The sequence below is a fragment of the Hylobates moloch genome, unplaced genomic scaffold, assembly GCF_009828535.3.
Source record: "Hylobates moloch isolate HMO894 unplaced genomic scaffold, HMol_V3 SCAFFOLD_14, whole genome shotgun sequence".
NCBI lineage: Eukaryota > Metazoa > Chordata > Mammalia > Primates > Hylobatidae > Hylobates > Hylobates moloch.
The window spans coordinates 86,290,787-86,317,301 of record NW_026652289.1 but is presented as its reverse complement, the minus strand read 5'-3'; the positions used below and the strand labels follow the sequence as shown (position 1 = coordinate 86,317,301).

Sequence of the window (26,515 nt, the reverse complement as noted above, 5' to 3'; positions counted from 1 at the left end):
GATCTGTAAGGAAATGGGATCCAGGGATGACTAGGTGGAAGGTGCTCTATTCTAAAATCCCTCTGCCTTTGAATTGCTTTTCAAGCAGGACAGTGGTTTTGTTTGTTTGCTTGTTTGTTTTACCACACTTACCAGCTCACAGGGAGAGGACACAGGAAGAAAGGGAAGCCCAAATTGCTGAAAAGGACCAAGGAGATGATCTAGATGGGGTAACCCCTTGGTAGAGGTTGGACACAGCCAGGACAGTAGGGACATGGCCAGTGCTCTTGTGATTCAGGGAAAGGAGCACAGGCACCAACAGGAGAGTTGTGGACTTCAGGGGGCAGCTGGTGATTTCAGAGCCAGGCAGCTGGAGTGAGAGGCTCGGGAGCTGGAAAGGATCTTGGTGTCACCTTCTCTCACTGCTCATTTTGCTGAGACTGAGGACAGGCAGGCACAGGAACACCCAGAGGGACCCACACTGGCCAGTCCGTGGTGGAGTCAGACACAGTCCCGGCCTCTAGCTCAGGTCCCACTCCATACTGCCTCCCTTGGGGACCTGCTCACTCAAGCTCCTTCATGACACTGTTCCTGGCAGAAATGATGTCCTGTGATTAAACCTTCATGCCCATGGCTCACACAGTCTTTGCCCAGGTCCCTGAGCCCACACATGTGTGAACAGCCGTTGGAGAGAATCCTTGGAAAGATTCTTGCTTTCCAGGACTTTGGAAAGCACTTTCTCAACCTACTTGTAGTATATCATGGACATGTATCTCGTCCTTACGTTTCCTGATAGATATTTTATTTTCTTGGCTTTGGCACCTGAATCAGTGGTTCTTAACCCTTTGCTCTAACCTGTTTGAGGAACTTGATACAATCCAATAGTCAATAGCAGAAAGTCCTACCTAGTGGGGCAAAGTGGTGGAAAGGCCTTATGTGGTTTGCAGACCTATCTCCTCCCCCACTGCAATTAAAAATCAGTATTCTGAAGTGTAGAAGAATATGCGTCTTATTCATAAATCACAAATCTGAACAATAATAGGAAATGTGTCTTATTAGTGTGCCCAGGATTTAGCACATAGTACTAGGCACAAAGTAGGTGGTCAGGAAATGTTTGCTGAATCTATTTGAGTGGTAGATGAGCAAAATATTCATTGAGTGAATTGATGGATGAACAGACATGCAATCTTAGACGCAATCCAAGGGCAATCCACCCACCCATTTAGTAATCAGGTAGCATCTCTTCATCCCAACAGCTGAGGGCTGGGGCAGAGATGTCTGTGGGAAACATGACCCTCTCCCCCAAATATCAGTATTTCCAGGTTCTGGGTTCTAGGCCGTCTTTTCCTGCCCCTGACAAGTCGCTTGACTTCTCCAAGACCTGGATGACAGCCCAGGCTAAGAGTTGAGAAGCCTAAAGAAGATGAGAGGCTTCATTATGAAAACAAAATCCTGGGCTGCACTGGTGTGTGCACCCCCACACTTGGACAGCCCAAAAATTAATCAACCAGGAACAGCTGCATCTGACCACATCTTGGGTCAGCGTTTGCAGGGTTCTCTGGAGCTGAGGTCATGAGTGTCTACTGGCCCCTCATCACCACTGTTGCCATGAGTCTCCCTCATTTGAACCCCAGGCCCCACTGCTTCTGTAGTTTTCCAAATCTGTCCCTTACCTGCTCTATCTGAAATCTACAGGTGAGGGAAGCCCCAAAGCCCATCGCTGGTTTTCTCACCTGCATTGAGCCTCTCCATCCAGGGCAGGATTCCAACATCCTGGAATCCCCAGGCCCACCACTGCCTTTCCATCAGGGGCCTCCTGAAGAGGATCTGTCCTGGCAGAGAAAGGTCCCCTCTCCTGGGCTGCCCTGGGCCACAGATCTTCCTCACCTCCATGTGTTGGGAATATTTATTTCTAATCCCACTTAAATGCAAGACACTGGCTTTTGAGAAAAACACTGGTTTTATGAATGCCAAGTTTCATTCCTCACAAGGCTTCTCTTCTTTGCCACCTGGCACATGCCCACACATCGTCTGTGATCTCACACAAACGTCTCTCCCTAGAGACGTCTTCAATGGCTCCTCTAGACTCACCCGTGCCCTCTGTGCATGCTACTGGGACAACTGGAGGCTGTGATGAGACATTGCACATGCAGGCCTGCAGCCCCTCGCACTGTGCATGCCTGGCCATGCCATTCATCTCTGTATCCCTGTATTTGGCATAGAGCAGGAGGCTCTATGTTGGTGAAAGAGGAACATTTTTGTTGCTTTTTACATCCCTGTTGGAATTATGTCCCTCCCTCATGAAAAATCAATATGAGAAAGACATGGTTTTATACAACACATACCTAAAGGTTATGCAAGTAAAGCCAGGAAATACCTGCAGCCTTTCCATGCAATTAGGAGTTGGGAGAAGCTCCTTTTTTGTTGCACACCTGAGGCTGAGGATGAGTGCTGTGGCCACCAACAGTCAGGATGGAGATGCATAAGGACTGAACTCATGGGAAGTGGGCTGGAGCAGCGCGTGACGGCTGTGTCCCAGACTTTTAGCTATGGACTTAGCAGAAATAAGTGAAGGTCATGCAAATGAAAATATGCTTATAGCTATAGAAATGTTTATAGCTATGATAAGAGGTCTGGCAGGGGCAGTGGGATAAAACCATGAATATGGAAGGAAGCCAGGAGTGTAGCCTTCCTTACAACCTCATGCCTACCTAGTAGTTTCTGGAAGTGACTTTCCTCCTAATGCTTACTCCTCCCCCAACAAAGAACGATGTAACTTTTTCATCTCTAATCGTTCATCACTATGGCAAAAAGAAACTCATGGACATGCCCCGCTGCATTTTGTTTATACTGATACAAAAAGCCCTAGGCTTTCACACATGCTTGCTTTAGGCATCTTCTTCCCATTGGTTTTCTTCAACATATACAGAAAGCAATTTTGCTTTAGAAAGTATCTGGACCATTGCCTTGCCTATAATCAAAAATACTAGAATGAGACTTTGGTCTAAGATGAATAATCCTATAATAAGTGTATAAAAGAATGATGTAAGTGCTTTATTTTTAACACTTTTAAAAGAACCAAGCAAATGCAGGGAGCCAAAAGCCCCCTGTAGATCACTTACAACACAGCAGACGGAGGGAATACCTGGACCCTCTGAACACCATTCCTTCTACCTGCACCCGCTGGGAGAGGATGAACTCTCGCTCACTTCCGGAAGACCAGATTTGGCTGAGTGGACAAGAAAGTTGAACAGTATTTTTGAAGGTCTGTTGCGAAATTATTATTTGAACCCAGACTCACTGACACATAATTGTTTGTATCCAATTTCTTCATGCAATCCCTTGTTAGAGTTCTCTAAAAACACTCAAGTGGACAAAGGCAGTGACTTATCATCCACCTCCTTCTTCCAGGCTGTTCTTCAGATCTCCTGCGCCCCTCACAGAGCTGAAGGTCCCTAACCCCATGCCTTTTCTGTACCTGATCCTTCCCAGTTCAAAATTCATGTTAATTTAGATAGAAAAGAGTCTGAGTGAGAAAATACATGAGATTAAAAGAAAGAATTCCATAGGAGGAGGGAATTCATGAGTATAACATTTGCAAAGCCAAGGAATGGTAATAATAGCAAGGTATAGTATTTACTCTCTGCCAGGCACTTTTTAACACTGTTACTATCCCCTCTCTACAGATGAGCAGACTGAGGCAAAGACAGGCCAAGTAGATTGTTTAAGTGTTTGAGCCAGGAGGTGAAGCCAGGTGGCTGGGTGTCCACATTCAACTCTAAAGCAATCCCTGCCTCTCTGGGGTAGCAACATAAAGACCAACAGCCTCAGGAATGCAGTGAATGAGACAGGATTTGTTTCCCACCTAGTTGAAATGACAAAGACTGAGAATTTCAGCCCCAGAAGGAATTTTTGAGTCGTTTTCAGGTTTTTATGAGAACTCTCCACCAAATAAAATAATACAAAATCATCAATGCATGATTACTTGTAGCTCCACCAAGATGGAGCAGTCCCACTCCTCCAGGTCCTCCTCTCAAGACTAAAAATCCCCTGACACAACACAACAAATGCACTTGGGGAGACTGACAGGTGGGAGGAGCAGGGGGCCGCTGCCTAGGAACATGGGAAACCTAGTATCCCAGGCGTAGCCACAGAGCCTCCCGCCAAGACCGCCAAGGGCACAGACTCAGAAGGCCCCAGGCAGGCTGGCATGCTAAGCCTCCGGCCCGGAAAGCTGGGCTAAGGACAGAAAACCTTTTGGCAATGCCACCCCTACTCCAGTCAAATGTCAAGAAAGAAAATAACCACTCCTACCCGTGTCAGTGGCCTGGCAGGTGCTGATTTTCCACCTGCCCCCTCTACCACAGAGCAGGTGGTGGCCCACTGTGGTGGGGTTGAGCAGGGAGCTCATGGTGCAGCCTCTGCCCGGGGACACAGGTAAGACACACAAGTCTCCCTGCCATGGTAGAGTCAGGGGGTCCAGGGTGAGCTGAGCCTCTACTCCTGTGACGGAAGTCAGCCCTCTGCTTCTCACTCCCTGGGGTCAACAGAGCCTAGCAAAGAGCTGAGCTGAGCTCCTGAACCTTGTAGGCAGTGAGGTGGTGTGAATTAGTGCCCAACTTCTACCCAGAGGGGTCAACAATGAAGGAAGGCTGAAACTTTATCCCCTGCAGCCCAAGGAGGCGGTGTGAATTCGGCTTGCTCAATGTTCACACTGGTACTGGCAGGGCTCAGTGGAAAGATGGACACAGTCACCCACCTGGCCCTTGTGCTACCTCCAGGGGCACTGCCTGCTAAAAAAAGATGATTGGATAGGACGTAGAGGCTGATAGCCTAATATCCTAAAAGGCTAGGCTACAGCTGAAAACCCCACAAAAGCCAAGAACCAGGAGACCACAATCTGAATGAGAAAAGGCAACATCAAGTTTTGGAATGTTCTGACAAGAACTTTAAAGCAGGCATCATAAAAATGCCTCCACACATGGTTGAAATTCTCTTGAAACAAATTGAAAAAATAGAAAAATGCAGTAAAGAAATAGAAATTATTTTTTAAAAGAACCAGATGTAAATTACAGAACTGCAAAATAAAATAACTGAAATGAAAAACAAGCTGGAAAAAATAATAGAGTGGAGACGACAGAGAATAGAAACAATAAACTTGAGGACACTTCAGTGGTATTAACCCAATCTGAACAACAGAAAGAAAATAGACTGAAAAAAAATTTAACAGAGTTTCAGGGAACTGTAAGACAATAAAAAGAGCTAAGATTAGGGCCGGGCGTGGTGGCTCATGCCTGTAATCTCAACACGTTGGGAGGCCGAGGCAGGCAGATCACCTGAGGTCAGGAGTTCAAGACCAGCCTGGTCAACATGGTGAAACCCTGTCTCTACAGAAATACAAAAATATTAGCTAGGCATGGAGGCGCATACCTGTAATCCCAGCTACTTGGAAGGCTGGGGCAGGATGATAGCTTGAACCCTGGAGGCAGAGGTTGCAGTGAGCCGAGATCACGCTACTGCACTCCAACCTGGGCGACAAGAGTGTGACTCTATTCAATAAAAATAAAAATAAAAAATAAAAAGAGCTAAGATTCAAATCACTGAAGTTAAAGAAAAAGAGGAAAGAGAGGGTGGAACTGGAAAGCGTCAGAAGCAATAATGTCTGAAAATTTCTCAAATTTGGTAAAAAATATAAATGTGCTGCATGAGTTTCCTGTGCTGCCATAACAAATCACCACAAACCTCTTGTCTTAAAAGAGCAGAAATGTGTTCTCTCACAGTTCTGGAGACCCGAAGTCAGAAATAAAAAATCACTAGACCAAAATCAAGGTGTCTGCAGGCTCCGAAAGCTCCAGGGAAGACTCCATGCCTGGCCTCTTCCAGCTGCAGGCTGTTGGTGCTCTTGTTTGTGGCTCCATCACTCCGGCCATTGCCTCCATGACTACATTGCCTTCTCTTTTCTGTGTTTTCTCTGTGTGTCAATTTTCTCTTCTTTTCTTTACAAGGATACCTGTGATAGTATTTAGGGCCCACCTGAGATAATCTAAGATTACTCCTTTATCTCAAGATTCTTAACTTAATCACATCTGTAAGACTCCCCACCCCCACCCTTTTTTGGCGACAGGGTCTTACTCTGTCACCAAGCTGGAGTGAGTGGTGCTCAATGCAGTCTTGACCTCCCGGGCTCAAACGATCCTCCCACCTTAGCTTCCCAGTGCTGGGATTACAGGCATGAGCCACGATGCCTACCCCAAAGACCCTTTTATTTTTTTCTCATACAAGGTAATGTCCACAGGTTCCAGGGATTTGACATGGATATCTTTTTTTGAGGGGGGGACTGCATTTGTCAGCCCACCATGCCTACAGATTCAAGAAGCTTGAATCCCAAATAAAACCCCAAGTCCATACCAAGACACAACATAATTAAACTTGTGAAAACTAAAGATAAAAATCTTCAAAGGAGCCAGACAGAAACGACACATTACTTAGAGGCAATAAACAATTTGAATTATAATTTATTTCTTGCCTGAAATAATCAAGACCAAAAGGAAAAAATTAATGTGTAAAAGTTGAAAGCATAAAACAGCAGCCCTGCTCTTGTCAGGGGTAGGTTCTAGGTGATACCCAAGCCTCACCTAGTTACCGACCCATACAAACTCTCACCAAGACTGTTTTATGACTCCTAAGTCTTAGCTAAGGATTTTTACAAAGGTATGCAAAAATGTAAAATTTTAACAGTCTCATGTTTTTCAAGATGTTATTCAAAATTACCTTCATTCACGGTCTAATAGATCAACTACCTCATATTCACAATCTGATCAAATGACTTAAGCAGTGAATATGGAATTGATAGGAACAACACATTGGGCAGCGAGCCTAGTGCTTCTCAAACTTTTTTTTTTTTTGAGACGGAGTCTCGCACTGTCGCCCAGGCTGGAGTGCAGTGGCGCGATCTCGGCTCACTGCAAGCTCCACCTCCCAGGTTCACGCCATTCTCCTGCCTCAGCCTCCCGTGTAGCTGGGACTACAGGCGCCCGCCACCACGCCTGGCTAATTTTTTGTATTTTTAGTAGAGACGGGATTTCGCCATGTTAGCCAGGATGGTCTAGATCTCCTGACCTTGTGATCCGCCCGCCTCGGCCTCCCAAAGTGCTGGGATTACAGGCGCGAGCCACCGCACCCAGCCGCTTCTCAAACTTTAAAATGGAATCACCTGAAGCTCTTCTAATTCAGTTCGTCAGGGGGTGTGGGAGGAGCTGAGAGTCGACATTGCTAACAAGCTCCCAGCTGATGTTTGTGCTGTGGGATCTGGGACCGCACGCTGAGTAGTAAAGACCTGAGCACAAGGCCACTTCTGTGAGTTTATGATCAGTGTATGCATATATATTAACGCCTAAGAGGACAGGATCTTTGGAATTAGGAAAATCTGGTCTTAAATACATTTTGCCCTTTCCGGATGACTGACCTTAAAAAAGGTATCTACCTCTCTGAGTCTGAGTTTCAACATACACCCAATGAAGGTATTTTAGTAATTGACTCATGATACTACCTGATTTCAATGCTTACTATAAAATGACCATAAGAATAAACATGTTGATCAATGGAACAGAATACTGTTCAAAAATACCGGCACATATATCTTCCACTGATATTTGAACTTTGGAAATAAATATTCACAGGAGGTTGCAAAAGCGGCACACAGGTCTCATGGATCCTTCACCCAGTTTCTCCCCCATAGTCACATCTTACATGATTACAGTGCAATATCAAAACCAGGAATTTGACACTGATACAATGTGAGTGCATAGTTCTGTGTCATTTTAGCACATATGTAGATTTGTGTAGACACCACGACACTCAAGATACAGAACTATTCCATGGCCACAAAGATACTTTTGTGCTAGCCCTCACTACCAATCTGTTTCCTGTCTCTGCAATTTTATAATTTCAAGAATGGTATATAAACAGTATTATACAATGTGTAACCTTTTGATATTGGCTGTTTTTCACTTAGCATAATGCCCTTGCGATACTTCCCGGTCATTGTATCCATAGTTCATTCTATTTTGTTGCTGAGTAGTACTCCATGGTATGAATTTACTCCAGTTTGTTCAGCCATTCACCTATAAGGGACATTCTGGTGTTTCCAATTTTTGGCTATTTACAAATAATGCTGCCATGAACAATTATGTACATAATTTGTGCAGACATAAGTCTCCATTTCCCTGGGATAAAAGCCCATGGTTGTACACTAAGTGTTGTATATATATATATATATATTTTTGAGATAGGATCTCACTGGAGACTGGAGTGCAGTGGCACGATCTCGGCCCACTGCAACCCGAACTGCACAGATTCAAGCAATTCTCCTGCTTCAGCCTCCCCAGTAGCTGGGATTATAGGTGTGTGCCACCACGCCTGGCTAATTTTTGTATTTTTAGTAAAGACAGGGTTTTACCATGTTGGCCACGCTGGTCTGGAACTCCTGACCTCAAAATGATCCACCCACCTCAGCCTCCCAAAGTGCTAGGATTATAGGCATGAGCCACCGCACCCGGCTGCTAAGAGTATATTCACTTGTTTAATAAACTGCCAAAATGTTTTCCATAGTAGCTGTAGCACTGGGTACATTCCCACCAGTAAGGTATGAGAGATTCGGTTCCTCTTCTACAGCATTTGGTATTGTCACTATTTTTTATTTTAGCTGTTCTAATAGGTGTGTAGTGATATCTTATTGTAGTCTTAATTTGCATTTCCCTAATGGCTAATGATGTTGAACATCTTTTAATGTGTTTATTTGCCATCTGCATTTTTTTTTTTTTTTTAGGGGACAGACTCTATGTTACCCAGGCTGGAGTGCAGTAGCACCATCATAGCTCACTGCAGCCTGGAGTTCCTGGGCTCAAGTATTCCTCCAGCTTCTGCCTTCCAAAGTGCTGGGACTATAGGGATATGCCACCATGCCCAGCCATTGACATTGTTACTATGTTATGTCTTCAAATCTCTGATCATGAAATAGCTCTTTCCATCTTGTTTTCATTTCTTCCGTTAGCATTTTATAGTTTTCAGCATACAAGTCCTGTAAATGTTTTGCTAGATTTAAAACGATGTATTTCTCCCTTTTTATTTTGAATTATTGTTAATGGTATTGTATTTTTAAATTTGGTTTCCATGTGTCCATTGCTAGTATACAGAAATACAATTGATCACTGCATGTTGATTTTGTAGCCTGTAACTCTATGGAATTCACTTATTAGGTCTGGGAGTTTTTGTATGCTCCATGAAATGTACTATGTAGATAATATCTACTGCAAATAGGACAGTTTTATTTCTCCTCTTCTAATATGTATGTTTTACTTTTCCTATCCCTGCCTAATTGAGCTGGCTACATCTTCCAGTTCTGTATGGATTTGCAGTGGTAAGAGTGGAAATCTTTGCCTTGTTCTCAATCTTAGGGATAAAGCATATAGTCTTCAGCATTAAGTATGATATAGCTGTAAAGTTTTTGTAGATGCTTTTTAACAAGTTGAGAAAGTTCCCCTCTATTCAGTGTATTTCTGAGGGTTGTGTCAATAATGGGTTTTAAATTTTGTAAAATGCTTTTTCTGCATCAATTGATATAATCATGTGATTCTTCTTTAGCTTATTAGTATGGTTATTTTCAAATATTCACCCAGCCTTGGGTCACTAAAATAAATTCATCTTTGTCATGGTATATAGTTGCTTTTATATACTATTGCATTATATTTGCTAACTTTAAAAGGATTTTTGTATCTGCATTCATGACAGATATTGGTCTATGGTTTTCTTTTTGTACTGTGTTTGTCTGGTTTTAATAGCAATGTAATACTGGCCTTATAGTTTGAGTTGATAGATTTCCTGAAAGAGATTGTGTAGAACTGGTATGAAACTATGTGGGCCTACAGATTTCTTTTTGCAGAATTTTAAAATTATGAATACTCTAAGTATTACATTACATATATGTAACTTATCACCATATACTGGTGCCAACACTTTACCACTTCCCTCCTTTACCACTTTCCCTCCTTTGTCAATTTACCCTTCCCCATTTGTAATATATTTGTATGAAATTGTTCCCTAATAGATTGAGAACTGCATTAGACATTGTTGCAATGTTTTGCTTTAACGATCAAACATAACTTAGAAAATTCAGAAGAAAATCTATTGTATTTACTCATGTTTTTATTTTTTATTTTATTATTCTTCGATTTCCTACATTCTTCATTTATCATTTTCTTTCTGTTTCAAAAACTTCTGTTAACAACAAATTCTCTTAATTTTTCTTCATATGAGAATGATTTCCCCTTCACTCAGAAGAAGATTTTCACTGGATACAGAATTCTGGACTGGCAATCCTTTTGTCTGTACTGGAAACATATTGTATCACTTTATCCTCATCTCCATGGTTTCTGACATGACATCTGCTGTCATTCTAATTGTTTTTCTCCTAAATATAATGTATCACTTCTCTTTGGCTGCTTTCAATTTTTTTTCTTATTTTTTACTTTCTATTGTTTGACTAAGATGTGTCATGGTGTGGATTTCTCTGGTTTATCCTATTTGAAATTTTCTCAGTTTTATGAGTCTGTAGGTTTATGAGTTTTGCCATTTGAAAAATTTTCAGCCACTAATTCTTCTAATAATCTTTTGTCCCCACCCACATCCTCTTATTATGTGCCTATAATGACATGAATATTATACTTTTTCCCTATACTCATGTCTCCGAAGGTTCATTTATTTATTTGAAATCTATTTTCTCTCTGTTGTTCAGTTTGGGTAATTCTCTTGTTCTGTTCTCAAGTTCACTGATTCCCCCTCTTCTCTTCATTTTGCTGTTGAAGTATTCCTGGTTCTTTGTATAATATGTACATTTAAAATTGATAGTTAGACATTTTGGTTATTATATTAGGAGACTCTGGATCTTATTTAAACTTTCTGTTTTAACTAGCTTTCTTTGACACTACTCTAGCAGGGGAAGGAGAAGTTCTAGTGGGTACTTTTTTACTGTCCAGTGGGTAAATGCCCAGGTTTACTACTTGACCTCCATTGACGCCTGAAGGGGTAGCTCCTCTGTACTGTGGGGTATTAGTGAGAGTGCCAGCTCCCACCAAGGCTACACTAATATGCCCCTGCCTGTGAAGGAGTGGGGCATCTTATCACTGCTCATGTGGCATCCACTAAAACTGTAAGTGGGTGGCCTTAAATGCCGCTGAGCAGTGGTGAAAGTTCTGACTCTCATCTAGGCTTCCTCTGCCACCACCCCAGCAGGGAGGGGGAGAGTTGCCTTATCAACACTAGCTGAGTGAAGATGGACGTCTAGGATCCCTGTGTGGTCTCCACTGACACTGCGGTGGGAGAGGAGGGCTGTCTTCCTGTGGGCCCTCTCTGACAGCACTCTGGTAGGGGAGGAAGGGTTGAGATGCAAGTGTGGAAGCCTGTGCTCTGCATTCTATATTTGCTGGTAGGGGTATGGATGGCGCCTCAACTTTTTTCTGTAATGTGTGGCGAGAGTAGAGTGTCGATGATCTAAAAGTTTTTGGTTTGTCAAGGTTGCCCCTTTCCTAGTCTTATGGCTAGAGACAAAACTTTTCTTAGACTTTTGTTGTTACCGTTCTGTGTCCAGTGGTGTTTCCAGATTGGCAGCTTTTCCACTTTCCAGTCTGAGGTATATGAAGTAAGAAGAAAACTCATCACCATGTCATTTTCCAAATTTTAAGCTGTACTTATCAGGAGAAATCTAGAAATATACCCCTACTCCATTATTACAGTCATCAATTGGCTGAGATTGATTGATCAAAGATGCCAAGCTAACACGATAGGGAAAATATGGACTTCCCTAGTGCTGAAACATAATATCAAAATGAACGTAAAAATCAGAAGGAACCTTGGCCTTTACTACACTATATACAAAATTAACTCACAATGAATCTTAGACCTAAATGTAAGAATTCCAACTATAAAAACACTTGAAGAAAAGCTAAGATGATATCTTTTTTCCATAAATAGAGAGATGGGGGTTCCACTTTGTTGCCCAGGCTGGTCTTGAACTCCTGGGCTCAAGTGATTCTCCTACTCTGACCTCCCAAAGTGCTGGGATTACAGGCATGAGCCACCATGCCCATCCTAAGATAATATCTTAGTGACTATGGATTTAGCAAATATTTATTAACTACAATATAAAAGTCCAAGTTATAACAGAAAAATATTAATAAATTGAACTTATTCAAAATAACAGTTTTTCTCATCAAAGATATAGTAACAAAAATGAAAAGGTAAATCAAAACCTATATCCAACAAAAAATTTGTGTTTAGAACCTATAAAGAACTCTTATAACTTAATTTCAAAAAGACAAGAAATCCAGTTAAAAATGAGGCCAGGTGTGGTGGCTCACACCTGTAATCACAGCATTCTGGGAAGCCAAGGTGGGCAGATCACATGAGGCCAGGAGTTTGAGACCGGCCTGGGCAACATGATGAAATTCCGTCTCTACTAAAAATATAAAAAGTAGCTGGGATTACAGATGTGCATGGTGGTACACATCTGTAATCCAGTAGCTGGGATTACAGATGTGCATGGTGGTACACATCTGTAATCCCAGCTACTCAGGAGGCTGAGGCATGAGAATCACTTGAACTTGGGAAGCGGAGGTTGCAGTGAGCCAAGATTGCACCACTGCACTCCAGGCTGGGCAACAGAGTGAGACTCTGTCACACATACAGAAAAAAGAGCAAAATATTGAAGCAAAAAACATATACAAATGGCCAACGAGCACATGAAAAGATTCTCAATATCATAAGCCATAAGGGAAATGCAAATAAATACCACAAGGAGGTACCACTATATACCCCCTAGAATGGCAAAAATGAAGTTTGCCCATAGCCACGTGTGAGCAAGGATGTGAAGCAACCAGAACTCTCCATATATTGCCAATTGGAATTAAAAATAAAACAATCACTTTGGAAAACATTTTGGCTGCTTCTTAAAAACTTATATATACACCAACCATATGACCCAGTAATCCAACTCCTAGGCACTTACCCAAGAGAAACTAAAGTATAGCTCAAAGACTCACATACAAATATTCATAGCAGCTTATTTGTAATATTCCTAAACTGGAAACAACCCAAGTGTCCATCAAGACCTGAAAGGTTAAATACATTTTTATGTATTCATTCAACGGAATATTACTCAGCAAGAAAAATGATTGAACTGTTGGTGTGTGCAACAACATGGGTAAATCTCAAAATGATTACGCTGATTTTTTTTTTTTTTTTTAAAGAAAGACCAAGGCCAGGTCCAGTGGCTCATGACTGTAATCCAAGCACTTTGGGAGGCTAAGCCAGGCAGATCACCTGAGGTCAGGAGTTCAAGACTAGCCTGGCCAACATGGTGAAACCCTGTCTCTACTAAAAATACAAAAATTAGCCTAGCGTGGTGGTGGGTGCCTGTAATCCCACCTACTCAGGAGGCTGAGGCAGGAGAATCGCTAGAACCCGGGAGGCGGAGGTTGCCGTGAACAGAGATGGCACCATTGCACTCCAGCATGGGTGACGGAACGAGACTCCATTTAAAAAAAAAGACCAAAAAAGAAGTATGTATTATATGATCCCATTTATGTAAACTTCTTAAAAATACAAACCAATCTATAGTAATCAAAGAAGGTCAGCTTGCCTGGGAAGAGGGGGGATTATGAGGGAATATGAGGAAACTTTTGTGGATGATGGATATAGTTATTATCCTGATTGGGGTTATCATTTCATCAGCCTCATCAGATTGTGTAATTAAAATTTATGCAGTTGGAATCAGTCAATTATACCTCAATAATACTGGCTGCAAAATAGCTCCTGGATTTGTGCTGAGGATTAAATCAGACAACATGCAAAGCAAGTAGATAAGTGTGTCATTTGGTTTTTCTTCTCTTCTTCCTCCACCTCCTTCTTCCCCCATCTCTACATTTGAAATTAAGTGACTAAGGTGCAAAGAAGAACGTTTCCCCTCCTTCTGCGTGGAGCTTGACAGAGTGTTCTGAACACCACAGATATTTCCTCAAAGCTGAGCCCAACTGTAGCAGTGAGAGCACATTCATTATGTTGGTTTACAGTCAGAGTCACAGAGTAAGGAAAACATTGCTGCTAGGACTTTCACTGAAGTCTTTTTTGTTTTGTTTTGTTTTGTTTTTTTGTTTTTGAGACAGAGTCTTGCTTTGTTGCCCAGGCTGGAATACAGTGGCACGATCTCGGCTCACTGCAACCTCTGCCTACCAGGTTCAAGTGATTATCGTGCCTCAGCCTCCCGAGTAGCTGGGACTACACGGATGCACCACCATGCCCACTAATTTTGTATTTTTAGTAGAGACAGTGTTGCACCATGTTGGCCAGGCTGGTCTCAAACTCCTGACCTCAGGTGATCCACCTTCCTTGGCCTCCCAAAGTGCTGGGATTACAGGCACGAGCCACCAGCCACCAAGCACTGCCACATTGAAGTATTTTAAAGGACATTCTAGCCCCCTTTTTCTCACTGTTGACGCCTTTCTGCTGACTTAACTACATTAAATCCTTGTCTTCATTTTTCTGTCCATCTCTACATCTACTCTATTGGGTTCTGTTGGGATTTGTCTTGAAATCCTTTATAATTCCTAATTTCTGGTCTATTTTTCATATACTTGTTACAAGAGACTTTAAGCAAATTAACATAATTTAAAAATATAGTGCTGGCCAGGCACGGTGGCTCACGCTTGTAATCCCAGCACTGTGGGAGGCCGAGGCAGGCGGATCACGAGGTCAGGAGATCGAGACCACGGTGAAACCCCGTCTCTACTAAAAATACAAAAAATTAGCCGGGCGTGGTGGCAGGCGCCTGTCGTCCCAGCTACTCGGAGAGGCTGAGGCAGGAGAATGGCGGGAACCCGGAAGGCGGAGCTTGCAGTGAGCAGAGATCGCGCCACTGCACTCCAGCCTGGGTGACAGAGCGAGACTCCGTCTCCAAAAAAAATAAAAATAAAAAATATAGTGCTAATATTTTATTCAAGACAACAGCATTTTTGAAAATTACTGTTCATTATTCTCTTTGTCTAACTTTGTCCTTCCCTTCCTCTAGTTCCCCATTCTTTCCTGGTGAATCATTACATAAACGTGTAGATGCACTCTGACAACTGTGGAATATCAGCATGTGAGTGGGAGGAGAGTGACTCATGGCCTATGAATAGTGAGTTCTGAAAAGTCAGCTGCATGGTGCACAGGTGGGAGTTTAATCAGCATTACTGGAAAATGATTCAATCTGATTAACTGGACTTACCAGGTAGAGTCAACCATCCACAAACTTTTGTTAATCACCTGCTTGAGATCAGGCAAGCACTGTAATAAGCTCTTAGGAGATGGAACTCATAAATGCTTATAGAATCTTAAGATGTTCATGTTACCAAAGAGCAGGCACATTACAAAGCAGTTTTAATTCTGTTTTGCACCATCTGACACCTGGACGTTATAGCTGAATGGGATTTATTATGACAGAATTCCTCAGCAGAATCCAGTAGTCCTATGGATCCTAAACTAAAATGTGTAACCCCATAGAGGCTCTGTGTTGATTTTGCAAGGAATTCCATTAATTTGACAGTGTACTACATCACATACCCCTTGGTAAAGCCAGTGTAGGTACCTGACCTGGTTATAATATTTATTGTTTAAATTGTTTACTTAGCTAAGTAAATTGTTTAAGTTACTCTTCTGAAGGAATAACAGGACTATCCAAGACCAGGCTTACTTTAGACCTTATCTTAACATTTCTTTTAAAAGACGGATAAAGGCTATTCCATCTGAGCAAAGACTTGTGGAGAGTCTTTGGTTTATCTCATTATAAAAAGTCATTCAAGAATTCTATGTAGATTTCTTTTCTTTTTTCTTTAAGATTTTTTTTTCTCTATAGAGACAGGGTCTTGCTTTCTTGCCCAGGCTGCTCTCAAATTTCTGGGCTCAAGCGATCCTTCCACCTTGTCCTCCCAAAGTGCTGTGATTACAGGCACGAGCCACCGGACCCAGCCCCTATGTATATTTCCAAAGGTGGCCTCAGGTCACCTGTGACAGCATATAATTCAACTGGAATGCCATCCAGATTTTATCTATCCTAATGTAATTGAAAATGTTTTGGCTTAGAACAGTGTCTTGTTACTTGCGGTAATGATCAAATCCTTTGGTATTTGCTTAAATAATTTAGTGACTGTGTGTATCAATGTTATGCTCCACACCTGTTGCTCATCTTTATACAAAAGAGATGAGGATTAATTGGACAGCTCTGGGAGAAAGGCCATAAAAGCAGCCTTTAACCCTTGAGGACAGAGTGGCATCTTCATTTCTGTAGGCACCCAATCAATATTTGGTGAGGGAATGAATTGGCAAACGTATGGGCCACAATCACAACTATGATTTGCTGCCATGATCCTTCCAGTAGCCGGTCTTCATGGTGCTGCCTGGGGTTAGCCATCTTTTGGTCCTGTCCCCAGGCACCAAGCACAGGCTGATTTCATTAGCTGTAGCTGCCTATTCTCAGATTCCTCATTTCCTTTAAGGCCCATGAATGACAGCAGAAGTTCTAAGGCACAAAAACAGAGAAAGATCAAAGGGGAAATGAAAAGAATAAAAACTCAAAGAAGGACCATGAGGAAGGAGAAAGAGGAAAAGAACAACAGAGACAGGGAAAAAGAGAGTGACTGAACTAAAGAGACTGGTAGGAAGAAAGGGGAAGACAGGACAGACACTGCTTGGAGGATGCGAAGTTGGAATTTGCCCAGGGGGTGGGAGGATGTAGAAAGTCAGGGAAGAGACTCAGGAGAAACCACCGATGACCAGGGCATTGGGAGCAGCCCACTAACTCCTGAGCAGATGAGGGTCCCTGGCCAGCTCTGCATTTCAGCCCTCACAACAGAGTAGACAAACGTGTCCTCTTTGCCTTAGATGCCACTTACAGTCTGACCCAAATGAAAGAGAGAAGAGGAATGAGACTCTTTCCTCTTGAGTTCTGTTTTACCAAACCTTGGCTCACAGCCCAGATCTTGGAAATAGGCCATCTCTGATCAAGCAGTGCAGCCTGCAGATGAAGAACAGATCTGGGCTTGGCTCAACTAAAAGGGCAGAAAACAAAGGCAGTAGAAATCTGCAAAAAACAAAAACAAATCCCAGACCCCAAATTGCCCAAACCATTTCTTTCAAGTAGTTCAGAGCCCTGCCCTCCGAGGATAAATTCAGAAAGAAGCTCTGTGGCTCCTATTTCAACTCGGGCATTCAGAAGATGGACTGGCCTGCCTAAAGTTTGCCCAATTAGTGGTGAAAGTAGAAAAGGACATCAGGGGTCCTCAATTCTAAGCTGTGTTAAACTTTTTATTTAATCTTTTTGCCTTCATTTAAAAAAATTAATACACTCTGTCACAAACTCATGATTGGTTTAAAATCACCACTATCACTTACCTACTTCATGCAAAAGCTTGGAGCACTTTGAGAGATCATCCTAAGTGTCTGTCACCATCAGGCAAAGACCTCATGGAACATACAATCTAAATTATTCAACTGCTTGGTAAAGATGATGCAGACACTGCTGAAAATCCCATGTGGGCAGATAGGCTCCAACTCTGCATCTTCATACTGCTTCTCCATGGAGGAGGGGAGATTCATTCTTTGAATTAGTTGCCGCTGAGTGGATCAGAGCTATCATGAGACCAAATTCTTGATTAAAGGATGAAAAAGGGGAGAAAAAGACATGCTGAATGAACGACCAGCATAAAGAAATTTTATGCCTTATGAAGACTTGACTCTCTGAGGTGGATTTAGATGCTCAAGTAATTGATCAACATTTGGTTTGTGAGTTTATACCGGTGTTTTTGTGCCTTATATTGTCAACTTTTTATCTAATGTAAATGTCAAATATATGCTTTTCTTGCCCTACTATTACTCAATTCAAGTCAACTCAGCAAATGTTTATTGACTCTCTTCCCTGTCCAAGACTGTTGTGCTGAATTTGTTTTTTTGTTTTTTGGTTTTTTTTTTGGAGACTAAGTTTCACTGTTGTTGCCCAGGCTGGAGTGTGGTGGCACGATCTTGGCTCACTGCCACCTCCGCCTCCTAGGTTCAAGTGATTCTCCTGCCTCAGCCTCCCAAGTAGCTGGGATTACAAGCACCTGCCATCACACCTGGCTAATTTTTTATTTTAGGAGAGACAGGTTTCACCATGTTGGCCAGGCTTGTGTCGAACTCCTGACCTCAGGTGATCCACCCGCCTCGGCCTCCCAAAGTGCTGGGATTACAGGCGTGAGCCACTGTGCCCAGCCTGTTGTGCTGATTTTTGTGGGGAATTAGAGATGAATATGAGAGGTTCTCTGCTTTCAGGGTATCAGAATGGCTTATTCTCTTTCTACTGCAAATTTCTGATGGATCAAAGTAAGAGCTCAATTTAAATGAAGACCAAGAAACAAGATGGTGAAACTTTAAACTTTTCTCTGTTAGTAAGAGACCTAGAAACTACAGCCCATTCCAACCAACATGATATTTGGTTATGGTGCCCTGCTGGAGCCCTTGCTCAAGTCCTGGAAGCTGTGACTGGCATTGTGGACCGGCTCACCCAGTATGAGCTCTCTACTACAGTCTCTCCTGCCCTCCACTACTGTGAAAGGGCCGCTTTTCTGGTAGACGACATGTTCACCTGTTGGAGGGAGCCTAGGGGAAAGCTTTGTTGTTAACAGAGCAGACACTGATGGTGCCACCTGTTCCCAACTTTGTGCTGCCTGCCACACAGTTTCAATTCCCAGAGTGTGTCAGTCATCTCGTGACTATGAGACAAACACCAATGGAATGACAGAGATACAAATTGTGCCCTGGAGAGGCTAAACCCCTGCCAGCAGCTATCAATTTTCGTATTCCTCATTTCCTGAGAAAAGGAAATCCTAATTGGTATAAGCAAGTTTTTATTTTTATTTTTTTAATTTACGAGTTTTTTTAATTGTACTTTAAGTTTTAGGGTACATGTGCACAATGTGCAGGTTTGTTACATATGTATCCATGTGCCATGTTGGTGTGCTGCACCCATTAACTCGTCATTTAGCATTAGGTGTATCTCCTAATGCTATCCCTGCCACCTCCCCCCACCCCACAACAGTCCCCGGAGTGTGATGTTCCCCTTCCTGTGTCCATGTGTTCTCGTTGTTCAATTCCCATCTATGAATGAGAACATGCGGTGTTTGGTTTTTTGTCCTTGCTATAGTTTACTGAGAATGATGATTTCCAGTTTCATCCATGTCCCTACAAAGGACATGAACTCATCGTTTTTTATGGCTGCACAGTATTCCATGGTGTATATGTGCCACATTTTCTTAATCCAGTCTATCGTTGTTGGACATTTGGGTTGGTTCCAAGTCTTTGCTATTGTGAATAGTACCGCAGTAACATACATGTGCATATGTCTTTATAGCAGCATGATTTATAGTCCTTTGGGTATATACCCAGTAATGGGGTTGCTGGGTCAAATAGTATTTCTAGTTCTAGATCCCTGAGGAATTGCCACACTGACTTCCACAATAGTTGAACTAGTTTACAGTCCCACCAACAGTGTAAAAGTGTTCCTGTTTCTCCACATCCTCTCCAGCACCTGTTGTTTCCTGACTTTTTAATGATCGCCATTCTAACTGGTGTGAGATGGTATCTCATTGTGGTTTTGATTTGCATCTCTCTGATGGCCAGTGATGATGAGCATTTTTGCATGTGTTTTTTGGCTGCATAAATGTCTTCTTTTGAGAAGTGTCTGTTCATGTCCTTTGCCCACTTTTTGATGGGGTTGTTTGTTTTTTTCTTGTAAATTTGTTTGAGTTCATTGTAGATTCTGGATATTAGCCCTTTGACAGATGAGTAGGTTCAGAAAATTTTCTCCCATTCTGTAGGTTGCCTTTTCACTCTGATGGTAGTTTCTTTTGCTGTGCAGAAGCTCTTTAGTTTAATTAGATCCCATTTGTCAATTTTGGCTTTTGTTGCCATTGCTTTTGGTGTTTTAGACATGAAGTCCTTGCCCATGCCTATTCCTGAATGGTATTGCCTAGGTTTTCATCTAGGGTTTTTATGGTTTTAGGTCTAACATGTAAGTCTTTAATCCATCTTGAATTAATTTTTGTATAAGGTGTAAGGAAGGGATCCAGTTTCAGCTTTCTACATATGGCTAGCCAGTTTTCCCAGCACCATTTATTAAATAGGGAATCCTTTCCCCATTGCTTGTTTTTGTCAGGTTTGTCAAAGATCAGATAGTTGTAGATATGTGGTGTTATTTCTGAGGGCTCTGTTCTGTTCCATTGATCTAGATGTCTGTTTTGGTACCAGTACCATGCTGTTTTGGTTACTGTAGCCTTGTAGTATAGTTTGAAGTCAGATAGCATGATGCCTCCAGCTTTGTTCTTTTGGCTTAGGATTGACTTGGCAATGCGTACTCGTTTTTGGTTCCATACGAACTTTAAAGTAGTTTTTTCCAATTCTGTGAAGAAAGTCATTGGTAGCTTGATGGGGATGGCATTGAATCTATAAATTACCTTGGGCAGTATGGCCATTTTCATGATATTGATTCTTCCAACCCATGAGCATGGAATGTTCTTCCATTTGTTTGTATCCTCTTTTATTTCATCGAACAGTGGTTTGTAGTTCTCCTTGAAGAGGTCCTTCACGTCCCTTGTAAGTTGGATTCCTAGGTATTTCATTCTCTTTGAAGCAATTGTGAATGGGAGTTCACTCATGATTTGGCTCTCTGTTTGTCTTTTATTGATGTATAAGAATGCTTGTGAATTTCGTACATTGATTTTGTATCCTGAGACTTTGCTGAAGTTGCTTATCAGCTTAAGGAGATTTTGGGCTGAGACAGTGGGGTTTTCTAGATATACAATCATGTCATCTGCAAACAGGGACAATTTGACTTCCTCTTTTCCTAATTGAATATCCTTTATTTCCTTCTTCTGCCTAATTGCCCTGGTGAGAACTTCCAACACTACATTGAATAGGAGTGGTGAGAGAGGGCATCCCTGTCTTGTGCCAGTTTTCAAAGGGAATGCTTCCAGTTTTTGTCCATTCAGTATGATATTGGCTGTGGGTTTGTCATAGATAGCTCTTATTATTTTGAGATACGTCCCATCAATACCTAATTTATTGAGTTTTTAGCATGAAGGGATGTTGAATTTTGTCAAAGGCCTTTTCTGCATCTATTGAGATAATCATGTGGTTTTTGTCTTTGGTTCTGTTTATATGCTGGATTACATGTATTGATTTGTGTATGTTGAACCAGCCTTGCATCCCAGGGATGAAGCCCACTCGATCGTGGTGGATAAGCATTTTGAGGTGCTGCTGGATTCGGTTTGCCAGTATTTTATTGAGCAAATTTTTAAAGGCAATGTTGTGTAATGGTTAATGACAGCAGCTTGCACAAGACTTCCCAGATTCAAATACCAACAGTACCACTTACTAGCTGGGTCAGCTGGAGCAAGCTACTTAATCTACCTCTGCCTTGATTTTCTCATGTGCAAAATGGGGGTCTCTTGGGCTTTGAGGGCTTTTCTGGTACCAAATTGCCACAGACAACATTGCTCCATTGGAAAAAACCATTTCAATTCACAAACCACCATGGTGTTGTTTGCTTAGCTTCAGAAAAAAATACCAATGAGGAGACTTGGGTTTTGCCACATATTTCAGATTAATTCACACAAGAAAATGTAAGGTGGCTATGGTCATATTATAGGTATTAATATCAATATTGGGTGCCATGAGTCTATATGTGCAGCCAAGTTTTCTTTCACTTTAGATATTTAAAATTGTAATATTTTAGATATTATTAACATTTCCTCCTATTTTCCAAAACAATTTTATATTGAAAAATATAATAATGTAAAAGTGTAAGTTCTCCCTAAATTTAAGACAGAGTAGGGACAGGGCTTGGCTTCAGCTCACCCCCACTAGAACATTCTTTTTCATGCATTCACATTGATCACAAAACCCACACCACCACTTCACTACTAATAGTCATTTTACTTAAAGAATTCCAGGAACTGGCCTTAGGAGATCCAAAATATGGAAGCAAGGTTGTGGAGTGTCCCAGCACAGGAAGGAATTTTGAACAACTGATTTATAACCTTGTTGCCACCAGCCAGACCGTCAGGTGGCCCATTATTCAAGATAACCATCACAACCAGATATGCTGACCTGTGTACCCTACCCCTCACATACTGTGACCAACCCAGCCTACATATCCTATCCCTGATGTCAATTCCCATCCTTTGCCAAAAAAAAAAAAAAAAAAAAAAAAAAAAAAAAAGCCCTACTGGCTCTCTTCACAGAGTCAGCCAAATAGCTCGTGCTCTCTCTCTCTCTCTCTCTCTCTCTCTCTCTGGTGCTGCCTCCCTTATGCCCCAGCATAAGCTCCAGTGAAGCCTTGTCTGGGAAAACTCTCTGATCTCATGTCAATTTCTATTGCATTGGGAGCCCAAGAAGGTGGGTAACAACTGATCTATGCAGTCTCAATAAAAATCTCAATGAGTTTTTTAAAGGACATTATTAATATAATTCTGAAATTTAAGTGGAAATGCAAAGAACTAAGAATACTTAAGATGCCCTTTAAAAAGAATAATGAGGGGAGAGTTTTCCCTTCCACATATCATGATTTATTATAAAACTGTAATAGTTCAGATGATGGCATGATATTGTTCCCAAGGATAGACAAATAGACTCATGACAAATGGAACAGATAGCCTAGAAACAGGCCAATGCATATACTAACCCTTGATTTTTGAAAAGGTGGTACATCAGACAATGGGGAAGAAAGCGATATTATTTTATATAAATAGTGTTGGGTCAATCGTATTATTTACCCTTTTGAAAACAGAATTAAAGTTGACCTTCTCACATAAAAAAATCAAGCTCAGGTAGATTGTGGACCTAAATATAAAAGGCAAAACAACGTATTTTCAAGGAGGTAATAAAGGAAAATGTTTTCATGGCCTTGAGTGTAGAGAAAGATTTCTTAAATAGGACACAAAAAGGGCTAAATAAAAAGATAAATCATTCAAATCACATTCAAATTAAGAGTTTCCATTCCTTAAAAGGCACCATTAAGAGAGTGAGAAGGCAAGCCACAGAGAGAGAGAAGATATTTGCAATTCTTGTAATCAACAAAATACTCAGATCCAGAATATCAAAAGCATCCCTAACGAATCCATAAGAAAAGATAGACTACTCTATTGAAAAATGAGCAAGTGATCCAGAGATTTCTCAAAAAATGTACTGTCCTAAATGGGCAATAAATTTATGAAAAGGTTCTCAATCTTGTTAGTAGTAATTGGGAAATGCAAATTAAACTGCAATGAGAAAGACAGCCAATCACAAGTGTTTGGTGAGGATGTGGAGCGCACTGTTGATGGAGCACAAGTTACTGCCATTTTGTTTTTTGTGTTTTAGGGGCAATGGAGTCTCACTCTGTCGCCCAGGCTGGAGTGCAGTGGCGTGATCTTGGCTCACTGCAACCTCTGTCTCCTGGGTTCAAGTGATTCTCCTGCCTCAGCCTCCCAAGTAGCTGGGATTATAGGTGCGCATCACCAACATGCCCGGCTAATTTTGTATTTTTAGTAGAGATGGAGTTTCACCATGTTGGCCAGACTGGTCTCAAACTCCTGACCTCAAATGATCTGCCCACCCCGGCCTTCCAAAGTGCTGGGATTACAGGCATTCACCACCATGCCCAGCTAATGTTTCACCATGTTGTTCAGGCTAGTTTCAAACTCCTGACCTCAAGTGATCTGCCTGCCTCGGCCTCCCAAAATGCTGAGATTACAGGTGTGAGCCACTGCACCTGGCCAGTTACTCTCACTTTGGAAACTGTCTGGCTGCATTACTGGAGTTGGAAATAAGTATCACTATGCCTAGGGTGACCATATTTTGAGAGTGAATGTAGGCTTTTACCAGATAGGACAACAGGCATAAATTGGGATTATTCCAAGCAAACTAGGATGTGTGCTCACATCAATTGCGGTATATTCTCTTACCCAGCAATGCCGCTTCTAGGAACGCCAAGACACAGGCCCAAGCAGACACAGAGCAGCATCCTATGTAAGAGCTCCAAACTGGGAACAATCCAAATGCCCATCCACTTAGAGTGTATACATAAATTGTGGTGTATTCATGCAGTAAAGCATTAGACAATTAGGAATACATCAGCTAGAGATACATGAAACAATATGCTGACTCTCACACAGTATCAAAAACTGAGATATGAGAAAAGTGCATACTGTGTAATTTCAGGCGACATAACATAAATCATACTGCAATAAGTCAGGATAGTGTCATGGTAGCAGACAGTCTAATGCCTTCCCTAAAAGATGTCCACACACCAATCCCCAAAATCTATGAACATGTTACTTTTAAGGAAAGAGCTTTTATCTGAGGAATGCAAGTCCTTTTAATTATCAGGCTCAGAGAGACCTTAAAATGAGGCAGCAATTGTGTCCTGCTTCCCCCTACGAGCTAGGTGTTCATCTCATGAAACTGCTTGCTATTGCCACAAGTAGCCATAAATTAACCTAATAATGCCACACCAGACACTATAAGACACACCCTAAAGCTTAACAATGGATAGCCAATCACTAATCAATGTTATTCCTGTGAACCAATGAGAATTCCTAACAAACAACTTTGTATCAGCCCACTCCCTGCCCCACTTTTTTGCATTAAAAAATCCACTAGTAACTGTGGCTGTTCTGAGTGTATATTCAGGGCTACGTGAATCCATGCCCTCAAGCTTGGCCCCAGTGAACTTTCCACGTAATTTTGCATCAGCTTCTTCCTTTCAGGCCAGCGCCTTATATGGCAAAAGGGACTTTGCAGATGTCATTAAGGTTGAAAACTGTGAAATGGAGAGATTATCCTGGACTATCCCAAGGGCCTAGTGTAATCTCAAGAGTCCCTAGAAGAGAAATAGGGAGACAGGAGAGTCAGAACCGGAGATGTGACAACTGAAGTCATGTCAGAGTGATGCCTTGTGAGAAAGACTTGACTGACCATCGCTAGCTCTAAAGACAGAGATGGGGCCATGACCCAAGGAATGTGTGTGTGGAGTGTGGAAGCTGGAAAAGGCAAGGGAATGGATTATTCCCTAGGGCCCCAAGAAGGAAAACCGCCCTGCCCACACCTTGGTTGTAGACCCGTGGATACTATTTCAGCCTCCTGACCTCCAGAACTATGAGATAAATTAGTGTGTTAAGCTACTAAATTCATGCTAATTTGTTACAACAGGATTGGGGAGGAAAATAACTTTCCTCTAAATAGTTCTTAGCTGGGATAAATTCTAACAGAAGATAGACTAACAAGAGAAAAACAAACGACTATACAGCCATGTGTCATGTAACAATAAGGTTACATGCTGAGAAATGCATCTTTAGGTGATATCCTCCTTGCACGAACATCATAGAGTGGACTTACACAAGTCTAGATGGTACAGCCTACTTCACCCTAGGCAATATGGTATTGTCAGAGGTGTTTGAACCAGAGCGACTCCATCCTGAGTGAGGGTTGGAAAAAATGAGGCTGGGACTTGCTGGGCTGCATTTCCAGAAAGTGAGGTATTCCTCACCTCCAAATGTTTACAGTTAAGGGAACAGATTGATCACATTTACTAAACAGTCCCAGACTTAAGAGTGTCCTGATATCCCAATATCTTGAGAAGAGAAGAATTCCTAATTTTGCTTTAAAGATAATAATATTGATTCTTGCAAAATATAGTCATTAAGAAAATCCTTTATCACAAACCGTTATAGCAGAACACATCTCTCCATGATCTTTTTTTATCCTATATATTAATATATACAAGCGCTGTACCTAGGGTGGGTGCATTCCTCCTGTTACTATCAGGAATGCCCTGCTCTTTCTATGGCATAGCCATTCTTTATTCCTTCACTTTCTTCTTCTTATTATTTTTTTTTTGAAATGGAGTTTTGCTCTTGTTGGCCAGGCTGGAATGCAATGGTGCCATCTCAGCTCACTGCAACCTCTGCCTCCCGGGTCCAAGGGATTCTCCTGATTCAGCCTCTCAGGTAGCTGGGATTACAGGCATGCATCACCACACCCAGCTAATTTTGCATTTTTAGTAGAGATGGGGTTTCACTATGTTGGTCAGGATGGTCTCAAACTCCTGACCTTGGGTGATCCACCCACCTCAGCCTCCCAAAGTGCTGGGATTACAGGCATGAGCCACGCACCTGACCTATTCCTTTACTTTCTTAATAAGCTTGCTTTTGCTTTGCACCATGGACTCACCCTGAATTATTTCTTGTGCGAGATCCAAGAACCCTCTTTTGGGGTCTGGATCAGGAATCCTTTCTGGTAACGGTATGGCCCATTGCTCCTGGCCCATAAACCTACACAGAATGTTACTATACTGAGAACTGTAGGCAATCGAAACACCATGTAAGTATTTGTGTATTTAAATATAGAAAATGTACAGTAGAAATATAGTATAAAAGCT

The 26,515-nt window shown here is 41.9% G+C and overlaps 1 protein-coding gene across 1 annotated transcript in view; it reads right to left on the bottom strand.

Moving 5' to 3' along the window:
- Positions 1-5,879: 5,879 nt before the first annotated feature.
- LOC116481600 (serine/arginine repetitive matrix protein 1-like) overlaps positions 5,880-26,515 on the bottom strand; it is a 125,618-nt gene continuing 104,982 nt past the window's right edge. Inside the window, exon 5 of the mRNA XM_032174298.2 lies at positions 5,880-5,989. The gene's annotated coding sequence lies outside the window, so the exon portion shown is untranslated. The remainder of the gene's footprint in view (positions 5,990-26,515) is intronic.